This window comes from Choristoneura fumiferana, chromosome 4 (assembly GCF_025370935.1).
Source record: "Choristoneura fumiferana chromosome 4, NRCan_CFum_1, whole genome shotgun sequence".
In the NCBI taxonomy this organism is placed as follows: domain Eukaryota; kingdom Metazoa; phylum Arthropoda; class Insecta; order Lepidoptera; family Tortricidae; genus Choristoneura; species Choristoneura fumiferana.
The window spans coordinates 9,936,480-9,959,103 of NC_133475.1; the positions used below are offsets into that span (position 1 = coordinate 9,936,480).

Genomic DNA, 22,624 nt, shown 5'->3' on the forward strand with positions numbered 1-22,624 from the left:
CTGTGTCTTGACCACGATTGACAGTACTAACCGTAGTAGTAGTAGACAAACCCTCATCTAGTTTGGTAAAAATTAAAAAGCCCGAAAATACCTACAATTAGATACTTAGACGGTTTTGCACGGGTACAACATGAAAAAAAAAACTGACATTAAAAATAAAGAAACTAAACTCGATTAAAAAGAACGTTTTCATTACGAGTGAGGCTCACGATAGTTTAATGTTCAAAATAAATATAAAGAACATAATAATAAAACTTCACTTCATAATTTTTTATTAAAATAAAGAAAGTCTTTAAACTAAATTTAACCCCCAAAATATTCAACACGTATTAATCATATTTTTTCCAAGTATTTTATTTTCTTTTATACCCAACTCTCTCACTCTGATAACCTTCCCCGATATTAAAACTGGACTAGGTACGTCCGTGATATGTTTGAATAACTAACTTCCTGACTTAGACAATAGTCCTTTACAACTAAGTAAAGTACTTTGCATCTGAAATACGCTGGCCAGTAAATCAGTCAATACAGTAACAAAATACAATCTGTCTGGGTTAAGGCGAAGGATGTGGGTCATTTCGACTCGTGCGTCTCGTAAACGGTGCTAGGTAAATATTGAATTAACGTGTACAGAATAATTGCGGAGAAAGCTCAGCGATTCCGTTCTACGGGCAATGTCAACAAGACTATAAATAAGTGACGTGCGATTCGTGAGTGGAATGGTGTTACTTAATGGATGTGAACTAATTAAGTAGCCGAGTTAGTCCAAGGCTATCTGGGGTGTTGCACTGAATACGAAACAGGAGGCAGAGATCATCGGAACTGATGATCAACTGGCACATGGCCCTCTGCATTACGCATACACGGAAAATTGCAATAATGTGTCCATGACATGATGATGTTTTTTAGGATTAAGGGGCTGTTTCACCATCCATTGATTAGTGTTAACTAACGGTTAAATGTGATGCCGTCTCCGTCTATTCGAACAAAACAAATAGAGACGGCATCACATTTAACCGTCAGTTAACACTACTCAATGAATGGTGAAATAGCCCCTAAGTGTAGACTATAAGTTGACATAGAGACATCAAATTGACATTTTATGTAATAAATTAAATAAATTTTCCTATGCATTGTACAAATAAAAGAAAATCGTAAATATGGAAGCGGTGCTGACTGCCTATCATGTGTATGTAACTTTTGCGTTAAGGTACGGCATTATGTTTTGGAGAAACGCCACAGACCGGGAATTGGCATTTAAAGGTCAAAAGAAATGCATGCATAAGGTCTATTTGCGGTATTCCAACCATTGAGTCATGTAGACCGCATTTTATAAAATTGAACATATTAACATTACCATGCCTCTTTATGTTTGAAACTTCGATGTACGTTAAAGATAATAATGAGACAATTTACAACTTTCAAAAGCACTCGCCAAGAGGATAGAATTAAAACAGTTAAGTGTAAAACAGCCTTGCTTTGGAAAAGTATTTATGGAATGACATCTAGTACAATCATTTGCCAAAAATAATAGGACAGTGTGAACAGCCGAAATTTAAAAATTGTTATTTAACTTTTTACTCGAAAAGGCATATTATTCAATTCAAGAATATTTAAATGAAAGATGGTAATAACGAAACATGCATGACGTATTATTGAATGTCTTTATATTTGTATGCCTCATGAAGCAACATAGTGACACTACATGTATTTTATTCATAAGATCTCGGTATATTTACGTATGTTTTGACAAATAAAATTATTGATTGATTCATCATTACAAATTGTAATTTACCTTTTACTACAGAAGGTGCCTCTTAGCACAGGTATTTTATACTTAAAAAGAGGTGCCAACCATTGTAAAACATTGTACTTTTTGCAACCTTAATAAATAATTTTGAATTTTGAAATTTGAATTTTGAATTTTGATTTCATTAATTGATTGATTGATGACTATAGTCATGGTCATGGGCCACATTTTGTTGGCTAAAATGCAAAAGGGGCCACGCGTATAGGTAGAATGTATTTACTCAAATATGTTATGTTAAGAAATTATGAATTAAACTTAGTTATTTTAGGTTCTAAATAATAATAATAAAGGTTCTAAAACATGTAAAACTAGTTAAAGCCTGGGATTTTGCTTCTGTGGAAGAACAAAAAACAAGGTAGTTGGATCCCGAAGAGAAAAATTCAAATCTCGGGTTTAGGCTGTGTTTTGTCCATCAGTCAGTCAGTTAGTGTAAAGTTACTCGTTACTCACAAAAAATAATTCGGTGTAGATCTATCGTGTATTATAATATTGAAGACCTGTGACATAACTTCCTAACGCAAATCCCATCGGACCGTCTGGCGGCCAGAGTCATGTGACATAACTTAATTTTTAGCATACCATAAGTTTATGTTTTCAATATTATGACATGCAATGAATGATATATGAAACGGCCAGGACTTAAATTTAAACCAAGGTTTAGGGTTAGCAAAGGTAGGACTCAGGGGTTTAGCTTTTCCTAGGATTTGATAACATAAGATTGATAGAGTAAGTGCTAAGAGCTTGTGTCTTGACTGGCAATTTTAAATGAAATGTTTTTGCTGAGATAAGTAGGTATAGAAGATATTTGAAATAAACCCTATCATTGCATTAAAACAAATCTATGCATAGGAAAAAATAATTCGATGTGTTGCTTTATATCTTCTTACATATTTGAAGTGACAGTGAAAATTTAAATTATGATAAATTTCAGCAGAAAAGGCAATTTCACACCATGACTAAATAAAGCAGCTTTAGCAGAGTCCAATATCGACAGTTCATTTATATGCAAATATTGTGTGCAGCCGGGAAAAACTGTGGCGACCAATCAAAACAGTATTGTTGCATATTTAGCCACCAATACAGTTTCGAGAATATTTATCAATAACTAATTCACGTGATTTTACAGCGACATGAAATTTTCATTCCGTAAAATAATTGGCTTTACAGAAGTTTCATAACAATCAGTCAACAGAAAATGTTGGTTTAGTTGTGATGCGGGGTAGAAATAAAATTTATTTGTCCACGTCGACGAAATCGTGATGCTGAAACTATTACAGGGATTAAAGCGGGCGTTCCATTATCTAGGATCCCGTTGTATTCACGGCAGTGACCCGCCATCCGTTAGGAAGGGTAAAGGGCTCTCTAAACAAGCTCACACCTGGAATTTACTGCCTTGGACTATAGAAAAATACGAGCAGAAATACAGGTAAGCTTGCCAGTTGGCGTTGGCAGTGGTTAGTCCATGAAATCGAATTGGCCCCCAGTCAGAGACGAAAATAGTGGTAATATCATATTGGTAACAAGACTCTGGGGGTCGGACGCTGGCGGCATTTAATTTTAATGAACGAGCTCGGAACAGTTGACGAACTGCTGTTATAGTTCAGCGAGTATGATTAACTATTCTACCACAAATAAATTTGATATGCGAAAGGAATTTAGGGTAGGAACGGTGATAATGAAGTTTTAAGGACATTTCATTTTACGTTCAGTGTGTATATAAGTACACAATCAGGAATACTTGTTTGTAATTTCTAAGTGAATATTAGTGTGTTCTTTAAAAAGTCGTTATTTTTAATGACTTCTTCATTGAGATGGATTTAATCTAATGTGTTAATCGATTACAGTTCATGTTGTGGTGTAAAATGCTATTAATGCGTCTGTCGCCCTGTTTGAGTTGTGTTTAGCGTATTCGAACTCTGACGCGCCGTCTTCCAAGGACGTAACTAGTCGATATCCTAGAATTATTTACTCATCATTTGCATCCACGGTGCTTGACCGCATTCCTAGGCTAGGCTTTAATTACTTAACAGGATGAATTAGTCACTACTGCTACAGTCACTACTAGATAAATATACTTAAACCCTTTAGAGATTGAGATTACATATATACTGAAAGAAATAATAACTATGCCGTTGAATATGGACTGCGTGATCAGTCAAGTGGTTCCTTACGTAAAACTATAATTATGTAGTTCGCACATAATATAAAATATAATACTATAGCTAAATACCTACAAGTAATCATAATGCAGCGTCTAAGTATATTTTGAATTCAGAGTGCTTTTGACCGATAAGAAATTAACTCTATTTAAGAACTAAACTTTTAAAAAAATATCAGAGAGGATCTAAAAAATACTAATAATTTAAGCAAAAAATATATGTGTAGAATAGAATGTAGTATCGTGTCGTATGTAAGAATTGATCACTTCATAACGTAGCCGACTTGAATTTGATAATGGCACAGGGTTTTTAATTTTGAGCATTGAAATATGCATGTTTTATTAACAATAAAGAGTCATACAATATAAAACAGAAATAGTTATTTGTGTCACAAGAGAGCAAAATGGTGTGTTTACGGCGAGGGCGTACATTGAATCCAGAATGTAGCGAAGGATTCTGCAATAGAATCCTGAGCGTAGCGAGGGATTCTAAAGTAGAATCCTGAGCGTAATAAGGGATTCAAGTGTTAACGCCCAAGATGAAAATAATTTTGCTTCCGAGTGGCTCATACAACTTTTCACACCGAGCCTAAGAAACTTGAATTAAAATATTCTAAATATTATTAAAGAACAATCAGCATAGAAAATGGCGTGGCTTTACACTAATCAACTTCAAAAAATGGCATTTGCAATAAAACACTTAGAAAAGCCTTGAACAGAAAAGTTGCACTTTGCTCCCTCTCGTCAGGGAGGAAAAGTTACTTTTCTGAAGGAAAGGTGTGAAAATAAACGTTCTTAACCGAAAAAGGAAATCACGGTTGTTGTCACTTTCTATTCCTGCTTTATAATTGAAAATTAAGCTATTGGAAACTGTACAAATAGGTGATAGTTACGTTTCACTTTAATAATGGTACTTACAAAGGAAACCCAGCGGATCCCCATGAGTTGTTCGAGCTAGGCGTGTCGTTTCACATGAGTGTAAGTTGCATCAATAGAGCTCAGATCCTGTGCAGTGTGCCGGCCGTGCCCACGCGACGCGAACAAACCATATTTATTTTATTACCCATACAATAGGTGCAGAGTTCGATAGAACATTTTACTAATAGTCAAAAGCAATATAATCGGATTTTGTAATGTATTTTCTACGTTTAAAAGAAGGAAATCCGGAAACGTATTTTAAGTTGAAAAAAGGAATATCTATTTAGATAAGCCGGACGGTACGGAGAGCAAAACGCCGATTTCTGTGAATCCATTAGAAGACCGTAAATAAATAAAAACATTTGAAACTAAAAATAAATAACGATAAAAGGTGGAAAAACAAAACTTTTCTGAAAGCGGTCTAATGGACGATGCTTTCAGTTTAATAAATTTGGGTCTACCAACATCACAATACTGGTAAAACATTTTTAGAGCTCTTATTGTGTAAAAGGAAGGTCTGAATCGCTAATCGCTAAGAGCAATTTACGTAGTAAGCAATCCCTACAAGAGAGTTACGCAGATAGATTACCAATTCTATGGCATTTATAAGACGTCGTCGTATTCAATTAACTTTCACTCCAAATCAAACCTATTCATTCGTGTACTCTTTAATAAATAGCTTTTGATACTGATTACTCAGATAGTACAGAATTATCGCAAGAAATATCTGTATGGCCCTGTAATACATTGCTCTGTAATTTCATTGCGATCAAGTCATTATAAGTGGTCTAATGAATAGTTTACGCATTTAAACTAGTACTAATGAATGAATATCGACTTCGTATAATATCATTGAGCAATAAATAAAACATGAGTTCATCATCTTTGAAATAATGTGCTTGTCTGTGTAGCGACATGACCTGAACTACCAAGTAATAAGTTTTTGATAAAAACTTCATTTTTAATACAAGCTTTTTTCTGACTGTACTTTTTGTTGACTGTACTTGCATTGTCATGCAATTTATATAAGTGTGCCAAATTTCAGGACGGAAGTGTGTCAAAATTAACTTGCAAGATTTGATCCGCACATACATAGATACATACCTACTCGTACAAGATACATTGCAAGTTAAATAAAAGTTTTTAAAATTAAAGATAGCTACAAAAATCCTTTTACTGTGTTTCGTTTCATCAGGATTTTCTGTCTCCATCTAATTTTCAGCGCGGTACAAAACTTTTCACATAGCAGCGAACTAAAAGTACGGCAGTGTAGTGTCGAATTTGTGGAATTAGCGGAATTACCGTGACGGCAGAGTTGACTACTCCTGTTGGCTTTGTTCCTCTGTTTGCAGATGCAGTGTTGCAGTTAGTTTGCCTTTATGTCTATATGAAAATGTTTATCTGCAACTTGCACGAGCGACTTTAAATTTAAGTAGGTCCGGTATAACTAAATTTCATGTCCTCGTCTACATATTGTAAGAGGCCTTAAGTTAAGCTTTGCTACCAACTCTCCAGGATCCTTGTTAGGATTGTTTATACAAAACAAAAATTCAAGTCAGTTCTAAAGGATAAGGTTTCGACAATGCTTTCATTGTTATGGAAACAAATAGTCGCAAAGCTGCCTTAATTAGGGGAGGAAAGTCAAAACTCGATGTTTACTTATGCTATTTACGAAGTCAAGAGTTAACAAACAAAGTACTTGGACGTGAGTACTTTCAAGATTAGTCACTAGCTGTATCTAATAAGGAATAACTGGTAGATTGCACAATGTGTCCAAGAATGAGTACCTAAGAGCCGGCACCATGTGTGGGCTTAAAGACTAGGACTTCGTATACACCATAAAAGGTGCCGTAAAGGGTCAATTACGTTAATTCGTTGCAAGATGCAGCCATGGAAATTGATTTCACGATTTCACGGTATTCAATCAATAAAGCAGTCTTAGTAAGTACTGCATTGTTAACGTGGAACGTTCCATTTTAAATTAACGCCTACTCGGTCCCTGCTATTTAATTTGTTACGCTACTATAGTTTTCATCATACTCCTACTTTACGGAATATTATAATGAAATGATAAAAGCCTAAGTTTTTCTCATTTTTGTCTCATGAGGCCATTTGATGTTTCTTCATAGAGCTAATATGATGACTCCCACGCCGTTAATTCGCCAGAATATCCCGCGTAATATCTTTATGCTTATTCATTTATTTAGCTATTTAATCAATAGCTAATAGATTTCAACAAAGATGTAATGAATTATAAAATTAAATTGTTTTTTTTTTTTACATTACTAATGAAGAGTAAATTAGGTACACACAATTAGGTACACCTTAAAATTTCGTACTATATTTAGCTTACTCGGCAAAGCTTTGTAGCCTAAACGCGATACTCGACTTTAAGAAGCCCATTATGTACCCAACGATTGTTTAAAATGCTACAAGTAATTTTATAAGTAATCTGTAGATATCCGACCAAATAATTAATTGCTTTATCATCAATGTAACTTTCATGATAGAGATCAAAAAAATACTATCAATAACAGTGTCTGTCAATGTAATAATCAGCTTTAATCCCAAAATAAATAAGCGAAATTTCTGTTCAAACAAAACAATTCATGTGAGCTGTTATCAAAACTGGCATTACTTTTTCGGCCAACTACTCATTATACAGCGCATAAACCGCATAAAGGTGCTTGATTCGGGGAACAAGGCGCCCTTTGGGCTAAGGCGTCATGACGTAGCTTATAATGATTTTGGCAGAGGCCTACTTTCGGTCCTTAAATTTATGACACACTATCAGAAGCCGAAGACTAATTGTGTAATAAGAGATTATCAGACATCAGTCTAATGTCCGCGGCAAGGCGTTGTCCGGGCCCTGACCTAAATATCGCCACCGCATCGCCTGTTTGCTTTGTGGGCATAATGTCTTGTTCTATGGGAATATGTGAAGGGAACTGCTCTTATAATAATTAAAAGCTAACTCGTGAGTCATCGCTAAAGTAGAAAAAAATATAATTAAGGAACAATATAGTAATTAATTACATTTGACACTTATCTATTGCGTGGGTACTTACTGCATCCACACCGTAGTTAAGTTTTGTGGAGCAGAATTGTGCAACACGACCAACTCACGAAACTAATATGTTGTTAAGTTAAAATTTCACGAAATTTTATTTATCTAACCTACTCACATACTTATGTATCTTCCTACTTATACATTCCGAGCTACTAATTACTATTTCCAAGTAAATTAATAAAAAAAATATCATTCATTCCCATCGCACCCTAAAAGGGGCCCATTGCCTGTTTTTTAGAGCGTAATTTCAAATAACTTTTCAATTTCATAACATCTTATCACGATTAAATTTTCCGTAATTAAAAAATGTTTCGTGTTTAAAATACCTGTAAGCTATGATTAAAATAATTATTGTTTCCAAAATGGAATCCACAAATATCGACAGGTACTGTTGATGTGTGTGCATCTAATGTAAATTTTTAATATCATGCCACTAATGAAAGCACCGTTGTTACCACTGTTAATTAACGTTGAACGCCTAAATGAAAACAGTAATGCATTTACATCCTTTTGAGCTTGTACGAAACGTTTGCCTTGAAGAACTTGTGGTTATTTTGAAGCCAGATTCGCTGCAAATTAAAATCATTATTATTGGAAATCTTTTAAAGTCAATTAATCGGTCTAATTTGTAGTCAGCCTATAAATAAGTAATCTCTTATTAAGTCTCAAATAGATAAGAAAATACAAATTCTCTGAAATCTCTTCGGGATTACCGTCTTAATCTTACCTATAGGTAATTTTAAGGTAACAAAAGAACTGCTCTTTGGATTAAGAAGATAAAGAGAATGTCCACAAAAGCGACTATCTGTTACCTCTGACAGCTCTGCAGATAATAGAGTGTTCTTATTGCTAAGTACTTCGACCCTGACCCGACTGCAGTCTGGTCCCTCTTTAGTCTTTATTGCGAATGGTCATCGCGCCCACATTTTCAATTCACGAACTAATTATCCGTGTCTATTCAGCCTACCGGACCATTTTAAATTTGCATTTTCACACAAGTTTAGTTTATTTTCTTGATCTCAGAAGTTTAATAAAAAGTCAACGCGAAATAATCTTTTGATTTCTATGCTCACTCGTATTTCAGGGCTTGTAACGGAAAACGGAAGTTTAAAAAATCCACGACGATTTCTTTTCATGTTAAACCGGAACAATTTTCTACCTCATCCATGACGTTATGGTGAATTAGTGACAAACTTAAACTTTCGAATGTATTATTCACCTATTATTGTTTTGCGTAGGCTCCTACAATTCGAGATAGGAAGCAGGAAGGAGTAGGATTTAGAGTTATCGCAATGAATATGAATTATGTAGACGACAATGGTGTTAATCTACTCCTAGGCGGATCTCAATAATAAATTAACCGTTCTGCGCCTTGAGACAGGATAATGTACGTGAATGTCACGTCGATAGGTATTACAGTTTATGATTATGACTTAGCTTCACTAATGAGTAGAGCATTCTGTTTACCTAGTACACAGTAGATATATACTGCGCGCTTACGTAAAGTTAATATTTTCAACGGCGTGTCAATATACATTCAAATGTTAATATAATGCAAAGAATTTGAAACGAAATAGCTCGCACAACGTGCGGTAAATTATTACCAACACATATTGTGTTACTGGGATATGAAATCCGCTCGATTCATATAAAGATATTCCAACGACTTTACCCATTCAAACATTCAGATTTATGCAAATTCTCACCAATGGATCTAACATTAATAATTAAGTCAACGTTTTATCAGCTAGTTCACAAGACACCTAATTTATTTATTAATAGAATGATATTAACGATTATATAGACGTTTTATAACAAAAATGAGTGTTATAATTTAATTATATATTTATATAATAGGACAGATAATAGTTATTCAAAATAAACGATAAAAGATAAACAATACAATCGCGGCGACCTTCCGACATTCCGTCTCCGCTATCGCAGCTAATCTCTTACTCAAACACCGTGATCGCTCTGGCCGAATGACTTCATTAAATAACCAAACAAACAAAATCCCTAACTTATCGCCTACTTACTTTGGCTAAACAATAATCCTTTCGGTTCCGTAATCCGATCAACTGTGACTGCGAGACGTATGAGACACTTGGGGGTCGCCTCGATTCACATTAACTCTAACAGCCACTAATGCACTGAAATATTTGTTTATACACACCGTTGGATAGGTTAGATATCACGGTGACATTTCCCGATGCGTCGCGTCGCGGCTCGGGAGCGGGGAGTTTGTCGGTAACGTGCGGGGAAATGTTGGGAAACGTGCGGGAAATGGTAACACTGAGCGCGTGCGTCGTGACGGACGTCTGCGGTCGTACTGACGCGCCAGTGATAACGACTCATGACGCGGAAAATGGAAAACAATGGAAACCCGGCATATGGTCATTTTGTTGCTTGCATGCTCACTATCCGCTGGGATGAGCAGTGAGCGGTGCGTGGCCGTGTACTGACTAATTTTGTTTGATGTCGCCCGGATGGCCGTTGCAAATGAGGACGTTTAATTTATTGCGTTAGCCGGAGTCAATTGATAAATATCGCTACTTTGTCTATCAATTTAAACAGTTTTAAAGTATCTCCGTACGCTTAATATCGTTTGAAAAATGTAACTAATTCAATTGATTTAAAAACAGCTAACTATAAACTGATTTTGGTGTAATGATTTCTTACATGTACACCCCATCCATTTGCCAGCTGTTTTAAAAATGGGGTCATGATATTTATCAGCGATTACCCTCTAGATGTCGTCGCGCCCCTCACTTCCACATAATATTGTGTATTAGGGATCAAATGAAACGTTGCTGCGGATATTGGTTTATACAACAACCATCTCTTTCTGTTATTTTATTTTATTCCGATTGCCTATTCGCTCGTAATAGCGTCACTTCCTCGAGTCCCTTTTGAATACAGTACACTGATTTTCCTAAAATAGCTTTACCCTATTGATATTTGGTCTTTGGTTCCGTGATAGAATACTTATTATATTTTTGCGGCTTCATCGAGATAATAGTCCCATGTGACTGTTGTCAAATATCGAAAGAAAATAACGACATAAAATAATGTGTAAAAATAATTATCTTAGAACGTTTTACTTATTATGTAATACCTACAATACCGACATACTTAAGTAATCTTTGGGAAAACTAGAGTAAACGTTAATAAAAAACATAGTTTCAAAGTAAGTAGCCCTTAATAAATCAGCTGAATTTAAAATAATCATTACTGGTTAATCTCACATAATAATATATTATGTAAAAACAATGGCGAAATATTTGACCGACGATATTGGCAAAATTGACAATTAAATACATGGAAAAAATTAAAGTATTTTTTAATAAATTTTAAAATAACAAATAGTTACAACATGGAGCTTAATTCGATATGTTATCAAAAATACTTTATAAAGTATCTCTGAGAAGCAAACGACATCGATGAGGGCAAGCGTAATGATGAACAGAGAATAACAGTTGAACAAATAATAGACTCAAACTCACATTAAAGTCGCCCTTAAATTCGCACGTCGTTCGTCGGGACAGGAAGGGCCGAGAATAGAACGAAACAAAATATCTCGAAATAAACGCTGGCGGAGTCCACTACGGTACCTACTGGGCTGCAGGGGGAACTAGGTGTTCGCGTCTCGAACCAGATTCGCGGGATACTCACTTGACGTAAAAACAAAAGTCAATCGCAACGAGCGATGAAAAGAGCCCAAAATCTAATTGTATTGAGCCTAATCACAATAGCATTTTCTGCTACACAACTTGTTAGAATGAGAACTGTAGTCTTATTATCTGAAACACTTGGAATCATAATTATTTTGACCACTTCTTTGACCACTTTCACATGGTAGGATGAGGGTAGAAAGAGATAGTAATTGAGATCAAGAGCGCGAATACGAGAGGTGGAAGTAGAAGAAATGGTTTTTTTTTCTAAAGGACCCCGTATCTGACGTTTCTATCAAGCCAAATATCGTTTCGTTATCACCTTCCGAATGTATCAATCTACAGCGAAAAGATTCCATTTTTTTTATTAAAAAATCAATTAGCACTCAAGCAATTGAAGACATTCTAAATTGTCTAGTCAATGACGACATTCACAAAAAAATATCAATGCTAAGAGCAATTTAGTACTAAGTAAGTAAGTATTTATTTACTTTTTTACTCTGCTACTTCACGTCTATTATCAACTGAAGCAAAAGCTCTACCAAGCACTTTGTTTTATCAGAACAACTTCCGAGTTTAAATATAGTGAAAACAAACAGTAAACTTATAGCACCTATAGTTGGCAAAATTCGGTATCGATAGCGATAACGGGACCGGAGAATTCGTAACCCAATACTCAACATCCGTTCCTACGACTTCCTACGCCTTACCTACGTCTATGTGAGATGTGAATCACACTTAGCTTGGCTTGGTCGACTACCTAGTACTTTTCAAAATGATTATTTTTTTAGGGTTTCGTGCCTTAAAAGAAAAAAAAATCGGGCAAGTGCGAGTCGGACTCACACACCGAGGGTTCCGCGCACATTTATAGGTATGTAAGTAAACGGGAATCGTGTCTTGAAGATATTTCTCGCTTTTTCCGAGTGATTTAATACATCCAGTGTATGCAAAGCCCTACTCTTAAGCAAAATGTACGCAGTGTGGGGTCAGATTATATTGGTCATTGATATTTACACAGATAAAAAAAAAAGATTTTCAGACTTCTCTTGTTGGTTGTGTTACAATAGCTACCTTCATACCAAATTTCAAGATTCAGCATAAACGGCTGCATCTTTTGATTGCGTTGGCTTAGAAGTTTGATTTTTTCACAGCTGAGGGACAGTAGACTTCAGTATTTGATATAAATTTCAGCTTGATACCTCCACGCGTTCCCGAGAAAAAGGGGCTTGACAGACAGACGGACAAAAAGTGATCCAATAAGGGTTCCGTTTTTTTCCTTTTGAGGTACGGAACCCTAAAAACGGAAACCTTATAGGATTACTTTCTTGTCTGTGCATCAAAGCCCTTTTTCTCGGGAACGCGTGGAGGTATCAAGCTGAAATTAATATTTATTCAATACACAGATATGCTCCCCTTGAAGCAGTACAAAAGTAAAACTTCTAAATTTACAAAAATGAAAATGTAAAATGGAACACATTACGAAAATTAAACTCGAAGAAATGTAGCGTCGAAATTGTAAAACCCTTATTTTTGGGGACGCACAAAAACAACAAAATATAAGCTGTATGGTGAAAATAATAATTATAGTGACAAATGAAATGATCCTAAGAGGAATAGCAAAGCTAACCAAAACAATATTCCACCCATTGCTATTTTGATATAATTCTGGGATACGTTTGGTAGACAATGGGCATTCAAAATACTAATGAAATCAAATTTACTGTATCAATTAAACGTTTAAGCAAATAAATGTTTACTTCGAACTGTTATAATAGGACTAAACAATCTGATAGTTACAAATACTACTCTAATGCTGATCACGTTTTGAAACTAACAAAATAATAGAATAAATACAACCTACCTAAGGCTATACCTAGCCAGGCAATCGATTATTAATATAGGATTAAATTTAGTTCTCATATAAAATTATAATTTGTATTTTCGGATTTCTTGTAATGTGTTTACTGTAGGTATCGAATTATAAATTTTTGATCGCGACATGTTAATGTTCATAGTTGAATGTTATATAGGCTTTCTATCAACAATTGGAATATGAATCGTCAAGCAAAAAAGTCAGTAAATCATTAAAAAAAAACGTTTTATTTATTTATTATGGCCTTAGCCACATTTTTTACGACAAATTATTTGCAATAAAGAAATTTTTTGACGGATTTGGTATACACTAATCTATCTACCTACATAGATAGCTGGAAGTTTGGAATAACAGATGGGCTGCTTTTTATTCCGATCTACCCATAGGATCGGGTTAGTGCAGTATTTCTTCGCGGGTTCTAAAGAGCGTTCCTATGTATGTTTTACTAACTTATTTACTTAAGGGTGAACACGGTTATTATTTCTATACTCATTCAATTGTATACATTTCGCAAAATGAAAGCAGAGGATGCCGCTGCAAGCTTTGCTACATATTCATCGAAGCGCACTGCCAACAGCTGAGCGTCGGCAAAGATGCAGTAGCCGCAGATGGTTTTCATAAAACACGCTCATGTTATCACATGGCTCTATACCTACTACGGGGTCGAGCATGAAACGATAGGAGATACGTAGAATAACGAGGGTCACCGACATAGCCAAGTGATTAGCTCGTTGAAGTGGCAATGGGCAGGCCATGTAGCACGGAGTATATGGCCCTTGGAGCCGAAAAGTTCTCAAATGGAGACCGCGGATTGGCAAGCGCTGCGTAGGACGTCCACCAACGAGATGGATCATGGGATCAGATGACCTGGGAGGTCTATGTCTAACAGTGGACGTCCTACGGCTGATATGACGGTGATGATGATAACTACTACTCAAAAGAAAATAAGGGCCAATGGATCATCGGTACAACGTAAAGTTAACAGAAAAACACGACTGTATTTTATCTGAATACTTACATTACGCAACAAAAGTATTCGTATTTTAATAAACCCCTATCTACGAGTATATTAATTAGACAATGTTGGAAATAATGATTGTTTATTTGTATTTCTGTTTTAAAAATAAAACTCATATTGCCCGTTTATAGGGCTCCGTAGTCAACTAGGAACCCTTATAGTTTCGCCATGTCTGTCCGTCTGTCTGTCTGTCCGTTCGCGGCTAAACTCAGAGACCGCGCGTTAGTACTAGAAAGCTGTAATTTGGCATGAATATGCATATCAGTCACGCCGACAAAGTGGTACAATAAAGAAAATAAAAATAATTTTTTTTTAGGGTAGGTACGTCCCATAAACGTAAAATGGGGGTGATTTTTTTCTTGACTAACCTTATAGTGTGGGGTATCGTTGGATAGGTATTTTAAAACCATTGGGGGGGTTGCCAGGCCGATTTCGATTCAGTGATCTGTTTGGGAAATATTCAAGTTAAAAGTGCAAATTTTCATTAAAATCGAGCGCCCCCCCGCCCCCACTAAAATCTGTTGGGTGTAAAAATTTGAAAAAAAAAATCAGGATGGTAGTAGTAAGTAGGTACATCAATTTTACAAGAATGTAGTCTTAAGGGCGGTAAACTAGGAATTACGAACGAGAGTCTATTAGAAGCCCGAAGTCGAAAACTGAGGGCTTTAATGAGTCGATGTTCGTAATTCTAGTACCGCCCGTGCGACATACAATGTTTTTTATCACATTTGCGAGTAAAATTGTATATTTGTAAAAGAAAAACTAATATTTTTTCAAAAATTGCCGATACCGCGACTACGCTCTAGGCAGCGCCAGCCTCCGCGCCGCCCTACCCCACGCAGCATGTGCCCGACGTGCGCGCGCCGCGCTCCTGCACGCCATGCAGTATCACACTCATTTACCGACCTTGGGCTTCATGACAAGAAAATTTGTATGGGCAATGACTCATTTACCGACCACAGGTTTCATGACAAGCACATTAAGGTCGAAGGTTTTATTTGGGGGGTTGCAACCAACGTAGCCTGCATGTTACGACACTGTTTACGAGCAAGTGTGATGAAAAATTATAACGGCAAAGATTACCTACTTGAGAATTATTAGTAGTTTAAGAGTATAATAGCAGCCAGATGTAAAATATACCTAAACTTGGAAGATTCCGTACACAATACGTATTCCTAAGAAAAAATACTTGATTTTTTCGTAATGGCTATACGGAACCCTATCTCGGTCGTGTCCGACACGCTCTAGGCCGGTTTTTCTTCTTTTATAATTGAAATTTCATAACATGTCATGACATGCCCTACTCAGTCAGAAATCAGCTATTTTGTGGTATCAGCATCAACACCATCATCCCATTATGACCTGTAATGGAGATAGTAATACGATTAGCATCCGAATGGGGATTAGGTCCCAACTCGTTCAACCAGCTAAGTAATTAAGATACATTACGCATTCGATGGATAAACGCGACAGTGATGCAGTTCTATGTTGGAGAGAGACGTATATTATGACTCTCGCTTTGACATAATGTGGTGTCGTTTTCGTTGTGTCTGGTGTTATCTGTTGCAAATAGGTACCTACTTTTATCTGTAGGAACGAGTAGGTACTCGTATGTCTTGTAATGGATGGTTTCATTCCTGAATGCGAGCAAACAAAACGTTGCAGCTCTTAAAATTAAGTATTATGAAATAATTGACATCAATTGACCTATTCCCAAATTATTCAAATCATTGTACTATGTAATGACTAGCCGTTACCCGCGACTCCTCACTATCCCGCGGGAACTATGCAATTTTCCGGGATATTTACTACTTTATATGGAGAATGAAAAAGGTATGAATTGTAGGTATTTATTGATTCCAGTTTCGGTTTCGACGAACAGGAATGATCGAGCAAGTCAAGTCAAAGACTTAGGACTGGTTTGGTTGCTTTACATTTGGTAATTTTTTTAGAATCTCTGGGGGGGGGGGCAGCTGCCTTTCCATGCTCCCCCCTGGCAACGCCAATGAGACCTTATATCCAAATTTGTGCGAGCTCACGGAACTCGTCAACAGTAGGACCAAGCAGCGTTTATCGCAATTATATAGCATATTCCTCTCTTACGCACATGCTAAATTCCAATTAATTAGACAGAGATATAAGCAATGATAGTACAATTGGTTAGACGTTGTACTAGATAGGCGTTAATTCGACGGGGTCCTGCCGGTGCGTGTTGGGTACGATATTAATTTAACCACACTTCTAATTAATCTTACCCGATGCGGACTCTCCCACGACCTGTTACAGAATATACTGCTGTACCGTTTTTAGACTATTTAGGCTATGCCGATTATTTAATAATCCTTCATAACTAAACACTTTGGCGGGAAACAAGCATCGAATTCTTAAGAACTAGTTGTTACCCATTACTTTGTCTGTGAACTATAAAGATATTACCTAAGTTTTTGGTAAAAATGCCATTTTTAATACAAGCCTTTTTTGCTGACTGTTCTTTTTGTTGACTGTACTTGTATGTCACCATTGTCACCCAAAGTACATTTGAATATCAAATTTTAAGTCGATGCCATTAATCGTTGAAGAGTTCTGTCCTGTGGAGACGATCCTGGCCAGACTACCAGGATGTCACTATCAGATTATTGTATTGTCTTGTCACCAGATTTACATAAGTTTATCAAATTTCAAGTCGATCGGACCACAGGAAGTGGGTCAAATTTAACTTGCAAGATTTGACCCAAATAAATAAACGAACAGGGCAAGTTAAATAAAAGCTAAACTATCTCCATGCTAAATTTCATCATTATTGATTGAGCGTACATTTAAGCGTCAAAACATAACAAACTAACTCACGCACATCCGTAGTTATACCTAATCCTTACCAATATTTATAAACCCAAACACCCAGTGTGGATGTGGGACGGCTTCCCAGAGCATGTCGCATTTGATGTCCTGCCCAGCATGCCCGTCCAGCTGTACTGGGCGAGACCTCCGAGATGCAACGGACAGGGCTATAAACACCGCTACTTTCCGGTTGCGGATACTTTGAACGAGTGCAGCCATCGACACGAGAAGAAGAAGACCAATATTTATAAATACGAATGTAACTCGGTTTGTCTATTACCTTTTCACACTTTAACTGCTCAACCGATTAAGATGAAATTCGGTATGGAGACAATTGGAAAGCCAGAGAACCAGAGAAGGAAATAAGTAGTAGTTTCTATCTCGGAAAATTGTATGCATCCCACATGTTCCCGCGGAATTTCGCTAAACGAATTTTAGCCAGATGGGGTCGCGGGCAACAGTTAGTCTCATATAGTGGAAGAGATGCCATAGTTATGCTGAACTGATGAATTTAAATTTAAAAACATATAGGTGTCTACTCTTATTTAAAATACGTATTACATTACAATAGCGTATTTTTGAGTATTTGGTAAAGTTATTGCGTGGCTCTTATAATAAAATAGTTTTCTGGTCGTAAAACCTACAATATCATGTTGCATGTAATTTGTAATAGAAATACGGTAGGTAAAGCAGCATTTGCACCAGAGATGTGCGAGGAATATGTTTTTTAGTCATTAACCAATAGAAACGCTATATTTCCCTCGCCTCGCTCCGCTCAGCTGTTTCCACCAGAGATGTACTGTGCGAGGAAACACATCCCTCGCAACGCATCCTCGCACATTTTTGGTGGAAACGCTGCTTAAATGTCCCAGTGTCCGACATGGTAATGCCTAATAGATGACACTTAGAAGTAATCTCCATTGGTGTTCACATAAAATTTTAAAAATTATAACAAAAAATTGTACCGACTACAAAAAACCATGAAAATATTTTTCTACCAGTCTGACTGAAGTCGGTGCTTCAGCACGAGCGAGCAGGTGTATAGAATAAAGTCGTCTATTTCACCTACATACTTTCTTATTTATTAGACTTCAATTACTCCTGCCGGTTTTTTGTAGTCGGTACAATTTTTTGTTATACATTTTTTTCACGCTTTTTAGTATAAATAATACAATAGTTTAATGTCAACTGCTCAACACCTTTTACGAAAGATTTCTTTTTCTGATGCAGAGAAGTTCATTATTGAGGAGTCCTGGTGCTGACCCGTTCCATTTTACCATATGTATTACAACGAGCATAAATTGCTTAGCAACTGTGTTGAAGTAATTGAAATTCAACCCGTGAAGTACTTGTTATTGAGTAGTAGCTCTGTTGGTCAAATGTGGTCTTCATCATCAGTTCCACTTCACTAAATTATGATTTTCAAGAGCAAATGCACGAGTTACTGCTAAATATATCTAAATCACCATAGGTGTCCCTACAATATTTGAAGAGTTCCCTCGATTTCCTTAAGATCCGACAATCAGATCATAATTTGGTGGTTATGGGACCTAATTGAAGGCATTCCTAGACGAACGCAAAAATTTTTTTTCAAATCGGTTCATAAATGACGGAGCTCTAAGGTAACAAACATAAAAGAAAAATAAAACCGAATAGATAACCTCCTCCTTTTTTGAAGTCGGTTAAAAAAGACAATTACTGGAATAGTAACGAGCGCTCGGACTTCACTTTAAATCTACAGATGAGTTACTTATATTTAACGTAAAATGTAAGACACGTAAACATAAATTATGTATTATTATGTATTTAAGTGAGTTTTATATCAAAGGAAGTGTACTGTTAACTTTCTTCCCCGACCTAAAGCCCTAGTACGTGCACGGAGTGTTTAGATGCCCGCAGGCTTGCCGTAACTACACTGATGAGCAAAAATAACGAGTATGTGTTCATACAACTTTGAACGGATAGTGATCCTTTACTTTTGCTCCCCAGTGTAGTAGGTATTCAGCTCGTACTGAGAACCTGCTGATACCAATTATCTTCTCATTAATCGAAATACTCTTTGTTAAACAAGCTGCAGTATTAAATATAAGGCGTGCTCACAGACAATAATTAAAATAGACTTCGTAATTGAAGGAAGCAGAACTGGCGAGAAACGTACACACAAAGGGATTATGAAGTAAGAGGAAAACAATTAAATTCCGTAAAGAAAGTCGCAATATTGAAATGATTGGGAACCCCTGACTAAGGTGTTTAGTGTTTCATAGAACACTTCAACTCACACTGTTTCAAGAAAAACTAGAACCTTATCAACATACAAGTTCGATTTGGGACATTCACTGGTTATTTCAGAACTAAAGACTTATCTACTAGAAAAAATGGGTAAGTGCACAACGGGCAAGTGAAGATTGTAAATAAACTATAAGTATCACACTGATAAGTATACACTAAATATGCGCTATATATCATGTGCGTTAGAATGCCCATGCGGCCATGCCGATAAAAAATCGATAAGGCATTGAAATTCCCAAAGGCTGCTGCTGTGAAAAGAGGAGTTTTTCTCCACTTCTCAGAAAGTATACAAGGTAGGTCCTGTAACAGGACCAGAAAATTAAACCACAGCCTCCACTCTTCATCTTGAGCTAATTTAGTTCTACAACTTTTGAAAATAACTTGTATTATGATTTTTATTATAGTAGGTATAACTGGACAAGCAACATAATGCGAAATCCGTCATTTTGTTACGTGACAGATAGATTGGATGCCGTACATTAAAAATACCATGAAAACCAATAAAATGAGCCCAAACTCAACGGGGCTACGTCGTTTTGTTACCGAGATCCGGTGGTCACTTTCCGGCTCCATCATCAGGATCCTGGACATCATTCAGGTGAAGAGGAATTGCGAAGAAAAATCAAATGAGCCCAAACTCGACGGGACTCCATTGTTTTGTTACTGAGATCCCGTGAGCTTGATGGTGCCATAATCTTGCATTGTCACTAAATATACATAAGTGTACCAAATTTAAGCTGAAACGGAGACCAGGAAGTGCTTGAAAAATGGTTTGCTCATTTTGGAACATCACTTACATTTTCTGACATATTTACATACGTACATACGAACGTTGCAAATTAAATACAAAATCAAATAAATAATTTATTGTTATTGATATTTCAATGACTTATAAAACTGAATACAAGGTTTTATTCACTGAGATTCACGGTTGACCTTGTATCAGTCAGTATGGCTGCTGCGCGCTCTCTGCCCTCTTATCTCAATAACGGTTATACGTATGATTTTTTTTTAGCACAATATCTGTTCCAAATTTTATGCTCTACAATTTTGTAATAAATGTTAGGTTTATTAATGTTTCAGCGAAAATTATTTAGCAAATTATTAGTTTCCAAACTATTTATCCCATATTTTTATTTAGGCGAAATGTTATTTCCCAACTCAACATTTCGCACAGATATCATTTCCCCACTAATGATTTGATAAATTATTATTATGCAAATTATTACCTGGGATTTTTTTAAGATGTCATTTATGGTTTACATGTTTCGGCGAAAATTATTTAGCAAATAATTAGCTCCCAAACTATTTATCTCATATTTTTATTTAGGCGAAATGTTATTCAACTCGCGCGAAATGTAACTCAACATTTCGCACACATATCATTTCCCAACTAATGATTTGATAAATTATTATTATGCAAATTATTACCTGGGATTTTTCAAGATGTCATTTATGTTTTGGTCAAATGTATTACTGGCATACCTTAACTTAGCAACATATTGAATGGCCTACAACCTACTTTCCTAGTGGCAGTTATCCAGGCTGCTATAAAAAAAAAACCTAACATCGAAGGCTAAGGCGGGAGCTACGCTCCGCTTCGCTTCCGCCTTAGCCTTCTGAACCTAAACTATCCAAGTCGCTGCTGCTCCGAACCGTCTTGCTCGCTCGCACAAATTTTGAAGTAAAACTTTGCAATATATAAATTGACCAAATGTTATTTGACAATTTGTTATTCGCCTAAGCCAATCATTTGCTACATAATTATTTACCACATAAAAGTGAGATGAAATAAAATTTTGCAATATAAAAATGTTGCGAAATAAGAAAAATGCGGAGTAAAGTTATGCCAGCGAATGGTTTGCCAAATGAAATTTCAGCTACAGATTGGTTGCTAAGTGAAATTTGGCGAAACATATTTCGCCGAAAAGGCAGTACACCTAAATGTTAACATCACTGGAGTTATAGAAACCGAGATAATCTCGAAAAACTGACTTTTTTGACATTTGACCTTGAATAAGTTACGACGCGGACTCGAGATTAAATGTGACTTTTGAGACAACATTTAGGACACCACAATGAATCTGTATACGAGTTTCCAGCTTATTATCTCTCATTCCGAGATTGACCCCTTCTAATTCCTTAATTGACTGAATTATAGTTTTATCTGTGGACATCGTATATCCCGGTAAGGTTTCCGCACCGTTAACTCTTAAGTGCTTAGGGAATGGCTGTATATTTTATTAGATTAGGTATGTGGTAAATCCTACGTCACTTATAAAGTGTGCCTTAAATTTATAGAAGCCTGGAACTAATTCCTTCGAAAATTTATACCTACCTATGTTATCATATTAAAAATTCACTCTAATATAGATATTTATTTTTCCTAATTTATTTTTAGTTTCTGCATGTTTAGTCGACTTCAAAAAAAGAGGAAGTACTCATTTTGGTAATTAGCGTTCCGTACCCGAAGGGTGACAAACTGTACCTTATTAGGTACTGTCGCTATGCCGTCGTCCATCTGTCTGTCTGTCACAGGGCTGTTGCTCAAGGAAAATAATAGACGAATAGCTGAAATTTGTACGTATTATATGTGTCGGCGGCCGATCGTAAAATCCGCCAGATCACGAAATTCCTAGGCATATCGTGAAACGCCGCCATTTCATGATATGCCTAAACGTTGGCCAGGCATATCACGATGTGCCTGAGAAATAATACGGCAGATCGATTAGAGCAGTAGTTCCCAAACTTATTTTTCTCGTGGACCACTTTCAAAATTTTACTGGTTTCGGTGGACCCCCTGCTGCTACATTTCTACCACATTCTTAAAGTCGCCAAAAAATAAAAATTGTGTCGCTTCTGAGTTCTGTCCAGTCGCTTGCCCTATTAAAATATTATCTGCTTAGTTAGGTACTTAAAACAATGTAGGTAGGCCCTTATAAAAACTATGCTTACATTGTGGCTCTTTAATATCAAAAG

The 22,624-nt window shown here is 36.2% G+C and overlaps 2 protein-coding genes across 14 annotated transcripts in view; one reads left to right on the top strand and one right to left on the bottom strand.

Annotated features, from left to right (window-relative positions):
- LOC141427433 (putative sodium-dependent multivitamin transporter) overlaps window positions 1-22,624 on the top strand; it is a 214,150-nt gene that overhangs the window by 109,653 nt on the left and 81,873 nt on the right. The gene's annotated exons all lie outside the window — the stretch shown is intronic.
- CAP (Cbl-associated protein) overlaps window positions 1-22,624 on the bottom strand; it is a 183,878-nt gene that overhangs the window by 62,281 nt on the left and 98,973 nt on the right. Inside the window, exon 1 of one of the 13 annotated variants that reach the window (XM_074086867.1) lies at window positions 10,130-10,369. The exons of the other annotated variants lie outside the window; for them this stretch is intronic. The gene's annotated coding sequence lies outside the window, so the exon portion shown is untranslated. Of the gene's footprint in view, window positions 1-10,129; window positions 10,370-22,624 lie in introns of those variants that run through there. 13 annotated transcript variants of the gene reach the window in all.